The 20,858-nt window shown below is 40.6% G+C and overlaps 1 protein-coding gene across 1 annotated transcript in view; it reads right to left on the bottom strand.

The window, feature by feature from the left end:
* Nucleotides 1-8,982: 8,982 nt before the first annotated feature.
* Nucleotides 8,983-20,858, bottom strand: part of LOC144930751 (uncharacterized) — a 69,958-nt gene continuing 58,082 nt past the window's right edge. Inside the window, exon 8 of the mRNA XM_078853845.1 lies at nucleotides 8,983-10,204. The gene's annotated coding sequence lies outside the window, so the exon portion shown is untranslated. The remainder of the gene's footprint in view (nucleotides 10,205-20,858) is intronic.

Raw genomic sequence — 20,858 nt, 5'->3', positions numbered from 1 at the left:
GTGGGTATTAATTCTATTTCTCTATACATTAAAATAGAATTGCTCTATACAATATCAAAAATGTTTTTGGAAAATGAAAATTTCCAGTTGATAAATTTCCTGATTGTGCTATTGTTTCATACTCCTCTGTAAAACTCCTGGGCAATTTAGTTGTAAATTGCACCTGTAAAGTTGACCTGACATTATTCAAGAACAGAATACATTGCTATGCAATTTGTTTCAAACTCCTAATGTACAAAAAAAGGAGGAAATTGGTTAGAATTTATTAATAGTTCTTTTATTCAGTCTTTATAATATAAACACAAACCTGTTACAATTTACATCCTGCCTCCATCTATGTAACTTACAAATATTATTGTGAGGGAATAATATGTAATTTTAAAAATATGAACCTTCCCTCTATTCTAAATATTCTGTTTCAGAACACAATTTACCCTGTAATTAAATCTACAAGTGTTCAATGGGTCTAGACTCCTAACCTCAGATTCTTCTTAAATTCCTGTTTCAGTTTATTCTCTTGCCATTAATTCCAAGGAAGCAATATTATTTAGGTGTAGAAACTCTTCATGCAACCCTCATTTCTTCCATGGTTTCAGCACACCATTCCTCTGCTGCTTTGAGATTGGAGGGGCTTTTACCCATTATATGCTCTACTTCTCTAACAAACTTTATTGACATTCACTTTCTTATAATTAAAGCACAGCAGGAGAAGCCTTCAACCACCTGAGAGGTGGTTCCAGAGAGGATGTTTCTAGAGTATTCTCAGTGGTAGAAGAGAACAGGACAAGGAGTAATGGTCTCAAGTTACAGTGCGGGAGGTTTAGGTTGGATATTAGGAAAAAACTTTTTCACTAGGAGGGTGGTGAAACACTGGAATGCGTTACCTAGGGAGGTGGTAGAATCTCCTTCCTTAGAAGTTTTTAAGGTCAGGCTTGACAAAGCCCTGGCTGGGATGATTTAATTGGGGATTGGTCCTGCTTTTGAGCAGGGGGTTGGACTAGATGACCTCCTGAGGTCCCTTCCAACCCTGATATTCTATGATTCTATGATTCTAAGCCATCCCCAGGTGCTGGTTGTGGGATGCTGGGAGGAATAATCACCCTTGAGGTTTTGTAATTGTCTCCCTATGTCTCCCTTTATTACAAGAAGTGGAAGGTTGGACATATGACCAGGGAAGAGTATAAAAATATTGCTTGGGCATGTAGGAATGAAATCAGGAGGGCCAAATCGCACCTGGAGCTGCAGCTAGCGAGAGATGTTAAGAGTAACAAGAAAGGTTTCTTCAGGTATGTTGGCAACAAGAAGAAAGCCAGGGAAAGTGTGGGCCCCTTAATGAATGAGGGAGGCAACCTAGTGACAGAGGATGTGGAAAAAGCTAATGTACTCAATGCTTTTTTTGCCTCGGTCTTCACTAACAAGGTCAGCTCCCAGACTGCTGCGCTGGGCATCACAACATGGGGAATAGATGGCCAGCCCTCTGTGGAGAAAGAGGTGGTTAGGGACTATTTAGAAAAGCTGGACATGCACAAGTCCATGGGGCCGGTCGAGTTGCATCCGAGAGTGCTAAAGGAACTGGCGGCTGTGATTGCAGAGCCATTGGCCATTATCTTTGAAAACTCGTGGCGAACGGGGGAAGTCCCAGATGACTGGAAAAAGGCTAATGTAGTGCCAATCTTTAAAAAAGGGAAGAAGGAAGATCCTGGGAACTACAGGCCAGTCAGCCTCACTTCAGTCCCCGGAAAAATCATGGAGCAGGTCCTCAAAGAATCAATCCTAAAGCACTTACATGAGAGGAAAGTGATCAGGAACAGTCAGCATGGATTCACCAAGGGAAGGTCACGCCTGACTAATCTAATCGCCTTCTATGATGAGATTACTGGTTCTGTGGATGAAGGGAAAGCAGTGGATGTATTGTTTCTTGACTTTAGCAAAGCTTTTGACACGGTCTCCCACAGTATTCTTGTCAGCAAGTTAAAGAAGTACAGGCTGGATGAATGCACTATAAGGTGGGTAGAAAGTTGGCTAGATTGTCGGGCTCAACGGGCAGTGATCAATGACTCCATGTCTAGTTGGCAGCCGGTATCAAGTGGAGTGCCCCAAGGGTCGGTCCTGGGGCCGGTTTTGTTCAATATCTTCATAAATGATCTGGAGGATGGTGTGGATTGCACTCTCAGCAAATTTGCGGATGATACTAAACTGGGAGGAGTGGTAGATACGCTGGAGGGCAGGGATAGGATACAGAGGGACCTAGACAAATTGGAGGATTGGGCCAAAAGAAATCTGATGAGGTTCAATAAGGATAAGTGCAGGGTCCTGCACTTAGGACGGAAGAACCCAATGCACAGCTACAGACTAGGGACCGAATGGCTAGGCAGCAGTTCTGCGGAAAAGGACCTAGGGGTGACAGTGGACGAGAAGCTGGATATGAGTCAGCAGTGTGCCCTTGTTGCCAAGAAGGCCAATGGCATTTTGGGATGTATAAGTAGGGGCATAGCGAGCAGATCGAGGGACGTGATTGTCCCCCTCTATTCGACATTGGTGAGGCCTCATCTGGAGTACTGTGTCCAGTTTTGGGCCCCACACTACAAGAAGGATGTGGATAAATTGGAGAGAGTCCAGCGAAGGGCAACAAAAATTATTAGGGGTCTGGAACTCATGAGTTATGAGGAGAGGCTGAGGGAACTGGGATTGTTTAGTCTGCAGAAGAGAAGAATGAGGGGGGATTTGATAGCTGCTTTCAACTACCTGAGAGGTGGTTCCAGAGAGGATGGTTCTAGACTATTCTCAGTGGTAGAAGAGGACAGGACAAGGAGTAATGGTCTCAAGTTGCAGTGGGGGAGGTTTAGGTTGGATATTAGGAAAAACTTGTGATGATTTAATTGGGGATTGGTCCTGCTTTTGAGCAGGGGGTTGGACTAGATGACCTCCTGAGGTCCCTTCCAACCCTGATATTCTATGATTCTATGATTCTATGTATATGAAAGAAACCAGGGCAGAGCTTAGAGAAGTTATATTTTATAATGATAGGAAATACCATTCTTTTATTAGTGATTATCACTCTTTTTACTAGTGTATAAATACATGCATATGTATTTTTAAAAATGCAGATACATTTTAACTTGTCGGTGAGGGAGAATCCACAACAGCCTTTGATAAATACTTCCAATGGTTAATTAACCTCACTGTTTAAAATTTGCACCTTATTTCTAGTCTAAATTTTATAGCTTCAACTCCTAGTCATTGGGTCTTGTTACACCTTTGTTTACTAGATTGATGAGCCCTCTAATATCAAATTTCTGTTCCTCATGTAGATAGTTCATCATCAAGTCATGCCTTAATTTTCTCTTTGTTAGGATTAAGAGATTGCACTTCTTGAGTCTTTCCCTATAAGGCATGTTTTCCAAGCCTTTAATCAGTCTCAGGGCTCTTCTCTGAATTCTTTTCAATTTTTCAACATCTTTCTTGAAGTGTGAGCTCAGTATTCCAGTATGATCATGTGACCAGGCTGAGTGCAAAGCAAAAAGTAAAAGGCAGGTGCTGTTGCTTAATCTGTGAATGACCTGCTTGAGAGCCAAGAGGACTGCAACCATCAGGTCTCTCCAGATAAGGGCAGGCCAAAGAGCCTAAGAGGGTATGGCTGGGAATCAGTGAGTGGGCCTGGGGCCATTTGAGTGAAACAGTGGAGAGCTCCCCTAGCTGGGGTGGAGCTTGAGGAACTGTTGCGTGCAGTTGGATACAGGCAAGAATATCTACTGACTTTGTGGAAAGGTTTGGGAAGCCTGAGGGGAAGGCTTGAGACTCTGGGAACAGACTGATCTGAAGGGAAGGAGCCTCAAAATGAGAACATCTCCTTTGCAAGATAAATGACACCCAGCTGTGGAGACTTTGGTTTGAAATGTAAAATGTGGGGTTTATGTGTGCATGATTGTACGGAAAGGTGGAATGCGAGGCAACAGCCATACACTGACAATGGGCTAGTGAAGCACTCTGTGATTGTGCTAGACCCTGAAATCCCCATATGGAAAAATCTGACGGTATGTTTACAATTAAAAACCTGCAGCTGGCCTGATGCCAGCTGACTTGGACCAGTTGTGGGTTTTTAATTGCAGTGTAGACATACCTTCTCTGACCTCAGACTGGACTATATATGTATATTTGTTTAGTCAGCAAATGGGCCAGACTTTCTGGTGTGGTTACTTTACACTGCACCAACAGAAGAATCTGGCTACAGAGCTGGTGTATTTGGCTCTGGGAAGATCAATATTTAGGGATCTGGGGCAAAAATTTGGGATTGGCCCTGCTTTGAGCAGGGGGTTGGACTAGATGACCTCCCAAGGTCCCTTCCAACCCTGATATTCTATGATTCTATTCTATGATTCACTCTAGCGCAAGGGTGATTATCCAGTAAAGAAGGAACTGCCTAGACTAGACTAGACTTACACCATGCCTGCTGCCAGGGAGACCAGGGAACTGGTAATCTTGGAATTGCAAGAATGCAAATGTGAGCATTATGCTACCTTTGTACACCCTCAGAATCCCACATAAATCCATAGCATGGATAATCCATAATACCCAGTGGACCGCATGCCTAAGGGAGATGACCATGTGAAACTTCCATAGAAAACAATGAAAGTTGCAGGTGTTAAACACTTCTCAAGATTTGGCCAATTGTACTTATTAAAGCTGTTACTCTGCATGTGCAAAACAAGTTTTCAAAAATCACCTATAGTGCTGTATTTTTTTAACTGAGTTGTAAAAAGTTTTGCATGTCTCTTGGAAAAATACTTTTCTTTGAATGGATGAATGAAAAATAGCATCTACAGGGAAAGCAACTCCTCACCAACTTCAAGGCTGAGACATTTTAATAAAAGTTTCAGAAAATATTTACACCAAAAATAAATATAATCATGGTCTTCCATCTAAATACAGACTGTGTCCCAGCTACAGGACATTTTGGGTGCTAATAAATGGCATACTTGCTAGTATTTTTTTAATGCCAGATACTTCTTGGCATGAAACAGAGAAGCACCTGTTCAAATGGCAGAAGGTGCAGAGAAGGTTCTCATACTAACAGTGGTGAGACTGAATGAAGAGACTTAAAGGAGGATGTGATACACAAGAGGAGGAAAGAGAGGCATTGTCCTGGGGCTATGCTGGGAGCCCTGGTTGGTTTTAAATATAAGGACATTTTTTGACCACAAGCAGCACAGATTAACACACAAATTAGCTGCAGTCCACAGGAAGGTTTGGCATCTGTTGTTCTGTGTCGCTTCAAGGTTTATGTTTTGGATTAGGAAAACTTGACTGTTGTCATTGTTTACAAGCTCCATGGCCACTGGGTTAAGGAATTGGGACTTAATATCTCTACGTGATAATGCACAGAGTATTAGCAAAAAGGGAGGGAACTAGAAAACCTGGATAAAAAATCCTGGCAATATATAACCAGCATCTAAAGGGTTTTGTGTCTTAATTTCTTCTGTATGGATTAGAACAACTAATGCACAAGTTGTTTTAAAGCTGTTTTTCTGCCACATATGACTGGTTATTCATGGTTGCTGAGTCATTGTGCTGACAGCTTCATATTAAAAAGTACACATGGGCAAGTCTCACCATCACTATCCATCTCCTCATGCAGAGAAAAGAAGCAGCAGGCTGTGTTTGCAAGCTCCTTGCATCTTCTGAAGTGCTGAGCCAAACTATTTTCAGTTGGGTTAACACTGAAGTTAAGTGTGGCTTTTGGTCTGTGAGCACAGAAAGGAGAGCACTTTGCTAACTATCTCTAAGCAGATTAGGAAATGGCTTAGCAGTAGCCAGCAATTGCAATAGCTGCTGTGTGAGACCAGATTTTGGAATTTGGCCTTGATTAGTAGCTAGTTTTGTTTTTTGATATACTCTGGGGCTCGGTCTAAATGCTTATGATCAACTTTTCTTGCTTGCTGTAAGTTTTGGTTCTGATTGGTTGAGCTTTGGCAACTGACGTCCCAGACCAGGCGAGATGGTGATTTTATTTGAAAGTGTGGCTATGTGAAGTGGGTAATATTTATCACCTGAAGGTTTCTGTGTTTTTGCTTTGCTTTGCTTTTTTTTTTGGCAGTTTTCATTTAGGCACAAATCACAGGGCAGGGAGCCAGGACTGCTTGTCTCTGCCACTAACTAGCTCTATGTTTTACATCTCTGCATTTGTTTCTCTACCTGAAAAAAATCCCTACCCAATTTTGTAAAACACATTGAACCCTACAGATGAAAAGTGCTAATGCTGGATGACCTGTGTCATAAATATAAAGGGAAGGGTAAACCCCTTTAAAATCCCTCCTGGCCAGATGAAACTCCTCTCACCTGTAAAGGGTTAAGAAGCTAAAGGTAACCTCCCTGGCACCTGACCAAAATGACCAATGAGGAGACAAGATACTTTCAAAAGCTGGGAGGAGGGAGAGAAACAAAGGGTCTATGTGTCTGTCTTTATGCTGCCTTTGCTGGGGATAGACCAGGAATGGAGTCTTAGAACTTTTAGTAAGTAATCTAGCTAGGTACGTGTTAGATTATGATTTCTTTAAATGGCTGAGAAAAGAATTGTGCTGAATAGAATAACTATTTTTGTCTGTGTATCTTTTTTGTAACTTAAGTTTTTGCCTAGAGGGATTCTCTATGTTTTGAATCTAATTACCCTGTAAGGTATCTACTATTCTGATTTTACAGAGGGGATTTCTTTACTTCTATTTACTCCTATTTCTATTAAAAGTCTTCTTGTAAGAAAACTGAATGCTTTTTCATTGTTCTCAGATCCAAGGGTCTGGGTCTGTAGTCACCTAGGCAAATTGGTGAGGCTTTTTACCAAACCTTGTCCAGGAAGTGGGGTGCAAGGTTTTGAGAAGTATTTGGGGGGAAAGATGTTTCCAAACAGCTTTTCCCCAGTAACCAGTATTTGTTTGGTGGTGGTAGCGGCCAATCCAAGGACAAAGGGTGGAATATTTTGTACCTTGGGGAACTTTTTGACCTAAGCTGGTAAAGATAAGCTTAGGAGGTTTTCATGCAGGTCCCCACATCTAGCGTTCAGAGTGGGGGAGGAACCTTGACAACCTGTCTTTTTAAGGGGTTCAAACACTAATTCTGACCTATGCCTGGTGACAGAAATCAGGTGACTGTGAGCAGTATAAGGAGTAGCTTGCAGCCAGGAGGGTTGGGAGTAACACTTTTGAAAGGCACTGCAGCAATGGGGTACTGTCTATTGGTATCTCCCTGCTGAAAGGGAGCTGGTGAAGAAGCAGCCTAGGGAGGAGGCCTAGAAGGTGGGTTACAGAAGGACCTTGGAGAAGGGTTTTTGAACTATGGGAGCCAAAGGTGAAGGCCTGATAGACCATGGGCTTGGGTACCACAGGAAGTGGCCCTGACAAACAACAAAGCAATTTAGGGTAGAATGCTGCTCACAGTTTAGAGGCTTGTAGCAGAGGTAGGGCAGGCACCCCCAGGACTTACCTCTACATGGTGCCATGAGAGAACTGGCAACACCTGTGTTGAGGGGGAAAGGAATATTGAATCCAGAATAGGCTGATTAAGGGTTGTCTCTGATTAGTTTGGGATATCTTCTTTTGCCAGGAAGAAGAAGCCTTTTGCTTTGCCTAGAGAGCCAAACCACCAACTCAAGGGAGCACCCAACTATTTGAGAGTGAAAAGAAACTGAGGCATAGGTGACTGGATGTGGGACAAGAAAAACAAGTTTGCAAGACCCAAGGATAAGTTATCTAGGGATAGGTTGTAAATACTCCTTATGTGGCTCTGCAGTGGGGAGCCGGCTAGGGGGTATAAGCAACTTCCTCTCCAGCCCATTTGTGCCCAACTCTCTTGTTACCCATGTAAGGGCTAGCCTGCATTGCAGTCCTTGCATATGGAGAAATGCAGGGAATGCTACTGGGATGCTTTTTCCAACCTCACCCATGCAATTCTCTTGCTAGGAGCACCATGGGGTAGGTGGAGCCATGACTCTGCCTCTTGCATGCACAGATGCATGCATACTTGCCAAATGCTCTCCCCTAAATGTTGCTGAGGTGTTCTTAGAGGCATCCTACCTCTTGGTGGGGAGAAGGGAAATGCTTCCAGTGCAGCTCCCCAGTATTCCTTATGGGCTAGATGTCACAACTAGCTCTTATAATGCAAACTCTTTATAGGACTGTAACCTGTTGTATGGACAGGGATGACTATACACTTTGGGAAATATATATAATAAATTATTACTTCAGTGATATTACTCTGATTTGTACCTGTGTAACTGAGATGAGAAGCTGGCACGTAGAGGGGGGAAAGAGAGGTTGCAGTTTACCTTAAGGATAAATTGAGTCTCTTGGACATATCTCGGCAATAAAGGGCAGTATGGAGCCATATATCATGCAGGGAGATTAGGGAAGTGTAATTCCTTCCTGAGCTCCCCAGTGCATGGCAGATGTGCAAGCTGCACCATTCCTTAAGACTGTGCAGTCTTCCTGTCCCATAAGCTAATGGCCTTGCCTCCTTGCTGTATGATTGTGTCTGGTGGGGTGCTCAAGGGTTGTTCAAGGGAAGAATCATCCCTTTCCTTCCCAGGCTAAGAATAGTGTAATTTTAAAATGGAACATGGTGCTTTTGTGATTTTAGCCTGATTGTGAAATCCTTAATCACACAAAGTAGCACTTGCCCAGCAAGTAGTCCCATTGAAGTTAATAGGGACTACTCATGTGAGCAAGGCTGGCTACTAGGGTTGTGGAATCAGCTCTTGTGGCCTGACAACATCATGTAATAATGTAAAGATTTAGTTAATATTAAAGTGATTGCCATCAAGAAAAACAAAGTGAGGATTACCCAGAGTGTATGCTGTCAACTTTTAGGTTTTTTAAAATAATACAATCCATGCCTATGTTTTTTGTGATTAAGTTTTTATTAATTTTCATAAAGAAACAAATCTACAAAAGGTAAATGATTGATAACTTGTATAGGTTACCAAGTACTGCACATTTCACAGGATTATGTAATTACACAACTTTACAACTTGTCAGAGCTGCAAGACCAGACAATACAAAATCTGACAATATTACATAGATATAACATTTTACAGGGGGAAAACAATAATAATTAATTAAGCAATAAACAAATAGTTGAAATGGAGGTCAGGCATTTTGAACTAACTTCTGCTTTTTCCCTCCCTCTTTCACCATTCCCTCCTTCACCCATCTCAGCATTTTTTATCCAATGCATCAAGAAATGGGGGCCAAATTTTTCTCAATTAATATTATTACTCTCTACATTGATAAGCTGTTCTTTCTTTGGCTGCTAACTCAGGCAGGTCCAAATACCACTGCTCTATTCTGGACATAAGCCTACTTCTACATTTTTGTTGACTCATACACTTGGTGATCATTGTGGCCCTCAAGAATAAACGTGGCAGAGTTGTGGCAGAGTAATAGGTACATAACCTAAGATATAATTTTCAGCTGAGTTTTGGTTGCTGACTCCAAGTACTTGTGTCCGCCTCTTTTCTCAGCTGCCTGAAGGTTGGACAGTCTCACAGCATATGTATAGGGCTCCTCTTCTTTATGACAGCACCAACAAGGATCCAGGCCCCCCTTCTTGCACAGCTCTGTGGCTTCCAACAAATTCTGAATAGAATCTTTTGCAGTATCAGATATAGCCTGACACCCACAGAAGCATTTTTAATATTCCATAATATGCCCTGCCACTGGGTTCTTTTATGAGCTGTGATAACTCCCCTTCCCATGCTTTTGTAAAGAACTCCAAACCAGTGAAGTTCTTCTTTATCACTAAAGCATGCATAATGGACATGGGTTTAGGGAATTTGAGTCATTTACAAGGTTCCCAGTAGTTCTGGGACCTGACAGTCCTCGGACATCTGGACCAAACTGATACATTAGCAAATGTTTTTAGTTGTAAATATTGCCACTCCGCTGAAGGTGGCAGGTCATATAGTTACTTTAGTGTTAGAAAAGAGATTAAAGCCCTTTTCCTTGACTAATTGGGAAACCCGTATGATGCCCTTGCTCTTCCAAATTATAGTTTTTTCCTCCCATTTGTAAGTCTGGATTACCCCAGATAGGCGGTTTTGCCTGATGGTGAGGATGAAATTGGTACCTCTCAGCAAGGATAGCCCAGACCCTTCACGCAGCCACCACTGCAGGCACCTTATTTTTCTCCATCAGACTAAAAGAGGAACCAAGGAGACCTGCAGGGAGAATTGGATGCATTAATACCCATTTGATTGCTATCTGTGTGGGCAAAAAAGGTGTTAGCATGCTGGAACCAATTTGACAACTGTGGCTTGATAAAAGCATAATAGTAATTTTGTAAATCTGGGAGCCCAAACTCTTCCTTGGCTATAGGATGCTGGATAAGTGATATTTGTGGGCATTGACCAGAGCCCCATAGAAAGGCTCTAATAATGTTATTAAATTTTCAAAAAGAAGACAGAGGGTATGTTTAAGTTTTAGGTTCACGCAATCTTAAACTGTTGCAATAAATATATGGAATAGATGAGCAGAAATCTTATTGCTAGCTGGCCAAAAGTAGTATTTCATAGCAATGCTTATTTATATAATCAGGAAAGTGTTCCAATCTAATGATAGTGTTTTTTATTGCATTGTTCTATTTTGTATCCACAACCACAGACTGGAATATGGTCATTACAGTTGAAATGCCTCAAATATGTAATTATAGGGCTATAATTTAATGCTTGTGAGGCCATAACCATGAAGTACGACCTTTATGCAGAGTAAGAAAACCCAGACCAACTATTATGGTGTCTCAGCTAGTAGAATTCTGGTATGCAAATGACCTCATGTAAGCACTGATGTCACAATCTATCCCAGCCTCCTTCATCATAATTCTCTCAAACTACCTACAAAGCTTTTCTTTCTTTCTTAGTAAGAAAGTAAGATATTTCTATCTGGCACACTGAACAATACAGGATAAGGGGCTAAAATGTGATTTTAAAAATGAAATACTTAGCAGTGGCATTTACCCCCCCAACATGATTTCATATTGATATAAACATAAAAGTCAATACACATTGATTTAAATATAGCTGTTATTATTCTTAGTGTCATTCCACTACCATTCAAAATGCATTATCTTACAGAGATCTCAAAATACAGCTTTAAGTGTAAAATATGGAAATAAACATGGAGATGCACAGGACGCTTTATGATTAAAATGTTTCACTAAAGTCCTAAAGGAAAAGTGCTTATAAGCTTCCTTCTCTATTAGTACATGTTAAATAGAATTTTCCCCTCATCATCATATGTTCCACTGATAAAGACAGGGATAAATTTTACTTGCCTTACTCACACAACTGTTTCATAGATCTAATCACATAATGAAGATGAGCAGGATTTGGTCCACAAATAACATTAAGTTCTGTTTGTTCCATGTAGAAATTGATATTTCAGATCACATTATGGATTTTTACATTGGACATTTTCTTCACCATTTCCTGTATTACAAAGCACTGTGACCCAGTCATGCTACGCATAATCAATAAAATGTTACAATGGTGTATTACATTTGCATATACTGTATATAATTCCAACTTCTTGAAGAATAATCAAAGGATTAGATAAACTGCAGAGTTTATTTTTCTTGCAAGCCAAACTTAGATACAGTACATGGTTTTCTTGTGGGTACATTTCTTACCTTGTAAAGAATATGGTGGTAGTAATGAATGTCTTAGACAAGATGAATATTGTTATAGTGTAAATTTATCTGTACTTTTTTGTCCTGCTTTGCTCACTTTTGAAAAACAGAGCCTTTGGCTTGAATTAATCTGATCTGGGTTGTTTGAGACACTAACTGTGTTTTTTTGCATCCATAACTCTTTAAATTGTCCCTAAATGTGTACTAACAGATCCTGCTAGGATAGTTAAAATACAAAAACAATTGGCTTTAAAATGAAAGAATTTTGAAGGAAAATATTATTCTGTGTCTCTTACTAAAATGATTTTGAATGATCTTATCAGGCTTTGCAGGCCTGCCATCTACTGGTTACTTTTAATTTTTTTTTAACCAACAGGCAGTCATGGTGACTAAAATGTAAGCCTCCATGGAAATGTCTCAAACTTTCTTTACAGAGCTACGGGAGATGAGACTAGGGAGAACGTATTCTGCTGTATTGGGCAGCATATGTACATGACAGGCATAAATTTATACCTAAAACTAACAGAAGACCAGAATGGAAGAATCATACTTGATAAGCTTTTGGACTTATTTCTCTTTTTAGATTGCACATAATTTTAACTGTGTAAATAGCATACATTCATCTATGGATCAAAACTTTCATAATAGCAACAGAAAAAATACCTGGTTCCAGATCCGCTTTTGATCAAGGTCAGCTTCCCCCTCCCTCTTTGAAGCAGCATAGCACAGTGGCTGTGTTTGACTATTTTTAAATTATGCATGTAGTGGGCTTAATGAATGTCACTTTAGATCTCAACAACATATTTGCTTTTCATTCACAACTGATCCATATGTTAAAATTTACTAGTGACAGATAATATCCAAACACACTCAGCTCTAGGAATAAAACAGATGAAGTGAGCTGTAGCTCACAAAAAGCTTATGCTCAAATAAATTTTGTTAGTCTCTAAGGTGCCACAAGTCCTCCTTTCTTTTGCAGATACAGACTAACACGGCTGCTACTCTGAAACAGTAAAGGTTATATTTCTAAATATATTGATAGTTTATTAGATAATAACTGATATTTCCCCTTCATTATCTGCTTTTCACCTAAGGATTTGGGAACTCCAATCTTCTTCCCCAGGTTCCTCTTTTATGGGCCCCGTCTGCAGTTCTTCCTAAATCCTAGTGAAATTAATGGATACTTGGTCAAAATATAGATCATGTTAGGACTGCAGGATTTATATAATTGGATTATACGATAAGAGAATTTCAAGGTCCAGGAAAACCTAAAGGATCTCCTCCCTTAATGACATTCTGCAATGTCACCTACTCAGGCTCTCTTCTCGAACTGTTGCCCAATTTTTAAAACTTCCTGCTCAGTTATTCATTTTTGGTGAGAAAACATGGCTGTATTCAAGAAACAGGTGGCTTAATGCATGAAGCCCTTACTAATGAAGGGAGCAATACTTCTTTCTTTAAAGATGCAAAAAATAACAACATTAATGGATTCCTGTATTTGAGCATATAGCTAATAGATCTGTGAGTACCAAGTGACCACTGTGAGGATTATGCTGCACACTACACCAGTAGCAGAGCTAGAACGCCTGTCTTACTGCTGCAAAAACTAAAGCTATTCTCTCTTGCACTAAATGAAAACATCGCTTTCTGGTTTCAGTACAGGGTCTATGAAATATAGTTAAGCTGCTTTGATTCTATCCAGCAGATGACAGTACTGTACACATAAACAAGTTAATTACAACAGAAACAACATTCATGCATAAGAGGTTGAGTCAAATGCTGCCTTGAAGTCAAACATCTGTGTGTGTGTGTGTGGGGGGGGAATTAATGGGGAGGTGGACTTCGGAGACATACTATTGGTATAGGGATGAATGTTCCACAGAAAGCCAGCATGACACTCTTTTTTTTTTTTTTTTAAGCAAGAGCAATGGGTGTGTTCTTACTGCTGTTGGCTAGTGCTTGTGCCTGATGACAATGGGCTTAACAGCTGGACATGCTCTTCTTACTAGAGATCATTCCTCTGGGGAGATGTGGTGTAAGCCTTGCTGTAAAGTGTGCATAATTCCCAGAGTGCATGAGTGGACTTTGGCAGGACCCTACCCTTACTCACAAAGGGGAAAGTAGAATAAAACTCCCTAAGTATTCTCCCATTGTACACCAGAAAAAGCACAGGGCAGGATTTTCCTATAGGCTTGCTATATGTGACTTCTTGAGTGATCTAATACCTCAACCTTGCTGCACCAAAACAGCTCTTATGCACAATAACTCCAGTTAGAAAAAAGTGTGAGTTTTACATGAAAAGGGCTTCAGGATAGGGGAGATCAGCCATTAAAACTGTTCATTGCTATGTGTGTTCTAGGGCTATGAATGTTCATTTATCCTTTAATTATTCCTTTCTCAAATGTTATGAATACAACTTTAAAGTTTTAAAATTCTCAAGCATTCTAGATCTCAGTAAAATAAAATTAGAGAGTATGTTAACGATACTGCAATGTGCGCTTTTTTTGTTGATGGCCTTGATTCTGCAAACACTTATCCATGTATGTGAGTACTCCCATTAACATAAATGAGCACACTCACATGTACAAATGTTTGAAAGATCAAGTCCTATTAGTGAAAACTTTTACCACTCAAAAGTGAACTCAGCTTACTGTACAAATCATTATACTTTGGGGTCAGACTTTCTCCTGTCTAAATTACAAACTGAAATAGTAGTTCTGTTGGGAACAGCTTTGTTATCCTTTTGTTCTGTTCTCCCCCCTCCCACCCCCCCCAAGGCTTTTGTTAATTTTAGTCAGTTGCGTGCTATGTGACAGGTGTTTTTTTTTTTTTTGCTGCTAAATGCTTGTTTGTGGAAAAACCTGTTCAGGAATTGGAACAAAGAATTAAAAGGCCTAAATAACAAATAATAAAATAAAGATTGTTCAAGTCCTCTCTTTTTTTGTCTTAAATAGGTCTCAGTTTGGCTCTAGAGAGGAAGGCTTAGTTAAAGAACTGTTAGAACCAGCATATTTCAAATAGTGTTATCCTTACTGAAAAGAGTGTGAAATTCCTAGAGTGAAATTGTGGCCCCAGTGAAGTAAATGGGAGTTTTGCCACAGACTTCAAAACTTGAACTGGTGTAAAGAATCCATGATGAATACACACAGAGCTGCTGCAACCTTAATTCCTGCCCTGGACAAATTCTTGCTATTCAAACTTTCTGTCTGCCAAATTCTGCCTTCAGACACCTATCCAAAACTCCAGCTGAAGCCCAAGTGAGTTGTGTACATGTTTGGAAAGGCAGATTCTGACCCTGTGAGAATACTGTGAAGGAAAGACAAACATTTGTTTAGTGTGAGTGATATATCCGCCATTTCACCAGACTCTAAACATAGTTTTCCAGATCCTAAAGTGTGAGTAAGGAGAGCTCAGCATGGACAAATGCAAAGGCAGCTCTGACCCTGGGGCAACCTGGGTGTTGGTCTGGTATTTGATGTAGATCACAGCCTGAAAACTGCTCTAATTTATGCTAATTGCCAACAACCTGAGGGACTGTTTTTTGGCATTCTGAGCATAGGGATGCCCTGGCTGCCTCCTTTCCCTAAACCAGGCTCCCTACCACTGCTGCCAGGACGACTGCTGGTGTGGGATTTATGATGATTTTGAAAATAGTTTCCTCACACATCTTTTCCTGCATAGTCACTTCATCATTTGAAGAGGTAGATATACCAATAAGTATACACTGAGAAATGAGAACACCACATTACAAAAGTATTGGTTGTGGTACATCTTTATGTTCATGTCTGCTTTATGTGGTCAGTGAAGGAACTGGGAAGAGAGGAGTTGGGGATATTAGAGAGACATTTAGGGTGAAATTCTGGTCCCACTCAAGTCAATGGCAAAACTCCCATGATGTTTGGATGGACATGGAGAAGAAAAAAGTGGAAAAAATGTTGAGGGAATGCATCCTGGGGAAAAGTGGTTTGTCTGTTTTAACTGATCCCACAACATACCTACAATGTGTTTGGAAAACAAATTTTCTCCAATAAATTGCATTGTCTAGACTATTAGTATCTAGTATATTTAGAGTGCACTGCATATTATGTAACATAGCCAAAGAAGACTAGAAAACTTATCAACTACCAGAGTTAAAAAAGGCATGGAGTTGACACCATGTGCTTTCTGCCTGAAGTGGATGCTACAGAATCATTTTTTAATGGAAGGGCTGTAACGAAAGGGCAGTTAGTTACAAGTCTGAGGCTTCCTATCAAACTGTGGGGGTGTATCAAGTGGAATCCTGTCCTGGGTCTGCTACCAGTCAATATTTTCATTTAATGTCTTGGATAATAGAATGGAGAGAGTGCTTATAAAATTTACAGATAACACCAAGATGAGAGGATTGCAAGCACTTTGGAGGACAGGTTTAGAATTAAAAATGATCTTGATAAATTGGATAATTGGTCTGAATTCAACAAGATGAAATCCAGTAAAGACAAATGCAAAGTACTACACCTTGGAAGGACAAATCAAATGTACAACTGTAATACTACTGCCTAGCCAGTTATTCTCCATTTTTGTAGAAGAGGATCTGTGGGTTGTTGTGGATCACAAATTGATTATGAGCCAATAATGCAATGAAGTTGCAAAAAAAGGCTAATATCATTCTGGGGTATATTATCAGGAGTACCATATGTAAGATATGGGAAGTAATAGTCCCACTCTGCTCTGCGGAGGCCTCTTCTGGAGTACTGTGTGAAGTTAAGGGAGCCACACTGTAAGAAACATGTGGACAAACTGGAGAGAGTCATGAGGAGAGCAACACACAGCTTAGAAAACCTGACCTATGAGGAATCATTTTTAAAAAAACAAAACAAAACCTGAGTATGTTTAGTCTTGAGAAAAGAAGCCTGAGGAGAGATTTGGTAAATCTTCAAATGTTAAAGACTGTTATAAAGATGAAGGTGATCAATCGTTCTCCATGTCCACTGAAGGCAGGACAAATAAGTAATGGGCTTACTTTGTAGCAAGGAAAATTTATATTAGATATTAGGAAATCCTTTCTAACTATGATTGCTAAGTACTGGAATATGTTACCAAGGGAGGCTGTGGAATCCCCATCATTGGAGGGTTTTAAGAACAGGTTAGATAAACATCTATCAGGGATGATCTATGTATATTTGGTCCTGCCTCAGCACAGTGGATGTATGAGATGACCTCCTGAGGTCCCTTTCAGCCCTACATTTCTATGATTTTGTGAAACCCAGTAGAATAATGCTGCAGTTTGTGTGCATGACCTCAAAGAACTTAGCAATAATATTTGTAAACCCTTTTATCTTTTATCAGTGTTGTTCACGTATGCTGGGTTTTTAAAACTGATCTTGTTTTCTTGTTATGCAAGATGTTTTTGCAGGGATTTACCATAATAATGTCTTCTAATAAAGCTGATTATGTATCCCATATGGGACATTAATATATGAATACATTGTTCTTAGGGTACATCTGTTTATCAAATGAACTGTAATAAGCATAATACAGTGTTCCATAGAGCACAGTATACAGTGTAATATATATGCTGCATTTCTAATATTTTCACTCTTTTTAACTTCTAGACTCATTGTCTGAACAATGAAAAACTGAAGCGATTAGTATGAGAAGGAGAAAAAAGAATTGAAAGATCTGAGGATGACTGCTGGGGTCTGTGCTGAGGACAAATCCTCACTGATAAGGTATATCAATATGCAGCTATCACAAAATCAGTTTGCCTTTATGCTTATTATTGAATATGGTGCTTCAGAAGGAGCACGGATGTTGATTCAAAGCTGTACGGGGAAAACTGATTATAGGTGGTATTTAGAAAGCAACAGAGACATCTAATGAGGACTGTGCCACATACAGACAAGAAACAGTTATTGCTGTTTCTTTTACAGGTCAAAAGAAACATGAGTGTTCTATTCCTGTGTTTTCTCTGCCAAAGGCTTGAATAACCTACTTTCCTGTTCTTAAACCACAAAAACCTCTACACAACTGCCTGTATATTATCTTTTATTTTAAATCCATAATGTCAGGTTAATTTTTCTTTTTCAACGTATTAAGTGTTAACGATGCCTTCTATCTATATAGCAATGTGAAATGCAAACTACAGCTCCTGTAGTACAGTTTTAATACAAAATGAATTGGAGTGCATAACCCAACAACTCTCTACTCTCATTATGAAGCTCTATGCTATATCTGGCCATGCTATAAAGCAGCTGCATGTTGGCTCTTTGATACTATTGAAATCCTATTGTCATTAGCCTCATTGTGACAATACTTCTTTATAATATTCAAAATATGCCTCTCCAGCAGTGTATTTGTCTCTGTGTTACACAATAGAAAAGGAAAATAAAGCAGGGAGTATGTGTAATGGGAGAAGGGGGGATTCAGATCCTTTGATTAGCATCCCCAAGACCAGTGGTGGTACTAAGAGTAAAAACTTTTTCACCACCTCAGGGGGTGTGTGTTTTGATGGTGATGTCTGTTAGCAGATGGAAAAAATGGCTCATTGATAGTGTTTCCTCTTAAACTCTATAGTTGCCTTAGTTAACTACATACGTTACCTCAGTGTTTACATTACTCAGTAGGTATCCCTGTAATAAGTACAGGGATAAAGTAAGTACTGAGTTAACATGATCTAGTTACTTAAGAAAATTGGGAGGTTTTTCAGGGTGACTTCAGTACATGTTGTTTGAGTGCAATGAGTGAAATCAGTGTTCTGAAAGATGGCTGTGAAAGAACAGATTTAAAAAATGACAGTAAAGAGGGCATTTTAGTCAAATCAGGAAACAAAAGAAAATGGCTTTGTGATACCGGTTCTGGTAAATAGTAGGATGACTGGAAAAACTGATGTAACTTTTGTCCTGAACTGGCAAGCTTTGGGGTGTTTGCAATTCCTCACAGGAAAAAAAAACAAATTCCAAAGGGCTAGACCAGTGGTCCCTGAACTTTTAAGGGTTGCACCCCCCAACCCCTGCCAATGCCCCTGGAACTGGGACCAGGGCCGCAGCTCCCAGAGGGAGGGCGGGTGGTGGTGCAGGCAGGGGCCACAGCTGGGGGTGAGTCTGGGATCAGGGCCGGGTGCGGAGCCACAGACTGGCTGGGGGTGGGGCCAGGTGTGGAGCTAGGGCCACAATTGGGGGCAAAGCCAGAGCAGAGCTGGGAGCGGAGCGGGGCTGGGTGGTGCTCCCTCCCTGCCCCCCCGGGGACTGGCTTGGGTCCTGCTGCACCTGCAAACATTCCTCCATGCCCCCTGGGGGAGTGCACCCCACAGTTTGGGCTAGGCTGAGCAAAAGGCCTATTTGCCTGTTTTAGGGAGTAAGAACCCCTCTATACAAGCTACCTGGATCTTGGATCTGGACAGGCAGGATCAAATGGGTCTTACTTCTCTTCAAAGCAAGAGGGATTAGGAGAAGCAGGGAATGGGCAGAGCCTTGGCTTTGCCCCTCACTCATTGACCAGCACAGTGTAGCTAGCCTGGAGGGAAGGGAGGTAGTGGTTGGCTGTTAGAGTAAGACAGAAGCAGTAAATTAATACATACAGGTGGAACTGTATCTAAGCTACAGGGCTTCCTGGGATGATACAGTTTACATGCCACCTCTTGCTCAGGGCTGTGCCTAAAGGCATAATCTAGCCCATAACAATTTTCTTGTTTGTCTGCAAAATCTGCATCAGAAAGGTGGTGGTGACTAGCAAGCTATTGATTGGTTGCCTGGATTTCAAAAGCCCCCTCTAATCCTACATTCTTTGGGATCTAAAATGGGCTGGGTATAACTAAATATGACCTGAGAATGGGGCTTTGGTGAGTTCATTTTATAAATAGCTCTATCAGCCAAGGTGAAGATCTATGACTGGAAGTCTACAACAAATTTAAACTATGCCTCTAGTAGCCCAAGGGTAAAAGGGTACTAACTCATATTGTTCCATTAGTGTTATTTCTATACTTCAGTTTTACACTAGTGTGTTCTGTCCTCTTGCTCAGAATGTCATTCCCCATGTACTTGGATAAAATGTTAATTAACTGGTGTATGAGTTTCCCAAGGGACCAGAAAAATCTCTCGTACAGATAAGCCAATTTTTATTGTAGGTAGGAGTGGGATGGTCCATTTGTAGAGCAAAGTGCGTTTTGTGTATTAATGTGGTAGTTCTCCATTGTTTTTCAGGGGAAAGACAGGTTAGAAAAGTCTGAGCTGGAGGTCAGCAATAAGATGAATATGGGGCAGTTGGGGTAAATATCCCCCCCCCCAGTGTGATTTGCAGACTTCAGAGAACTTGAATCCACATTAGTTGCCATGTTTATATGTATGTGGGGATCTCCTAATAGATGACTGAAATAAAAGTTGCCACCATGATATCTCCCACAAGGGAGGTCATTTACCCAAAACCTATTGGCCGGGCAGGGGACTGGTGCACCAGATGCAGAATTTTGAACTGGATGAGGAATAGCTTAGTTTCTGTTCCTGAACCATGGGGATAATAGGCAACACACAGAACCAGCCCATATTCCTAGGAGCATTTTCCTTTGTAAGTGCCTTGTCATTATTAACTCTCTGTAGTGTAGCGGTGTCTTCTATAAACCTTTTTTTCCCAGCATGTCTTTCTGGAGCTGGCCCTTTAGGACTGCAGCTGCTTGACTTTATCATAAGTAAAGTGTTAATTTTGCAAGTGGCTTCTGTTTGCTACCTCTCCCTCTCTTCCAGCTGTTAAGTATTAACTCTTGTTATGTTTTCTCCTTCTCATTCCTATGGAGACGACATATGCAGAAGATTTGTTTCCACTGTCTCTCAGAAAATGTAGTTTTACAACCCCTTACCCAGTTCACATTGGGATTACATAGTTTGGGGGCTGGGTAAATCAATTCTGGAGTAAATGTTCTGGGAGTGAGAAATAAGATAGTATGGAGGGATGTAATCAGCAGGGCTTGAAGAGTGATGCTTGCTTCTGGAAGAGTAAAACTTACTGTACAGAATGCGGCATACATCTTGTCTGATATCTTGCCTTTAGTGATCAATATTATCAGACTAAATGTAAGGGGATATTAATGGGAGTTTTACTTCCATGAGATTACAGGAGTGGGGCTTTAGTTAGGCTAACATTGGAGTATGTTCCTACAGGGAGTCTTCTACTGTGGGTTATGGGAAGGATAGCAAAACCATACAGAAATTGCCAGTGTC

This window comes from Lepidochelys kempii, chromosome 7, assembly GCF_965140285.1.
Source record: "Lepidochelys kempii isolate rLepKem1 chromosome 7, rLepKem1.hap1, whole genome shotgun sequence".
Classification (NCBI taxonomy): domain Eukaryota; kingdom Metazoa; phylum Chordata; order Testudines; family Cheloniidae; genus Lepidochelys; species Lepidochelys kempii.
This window is presented reverse-complemented; position numbering and strand designations above follow the sequence as displayed.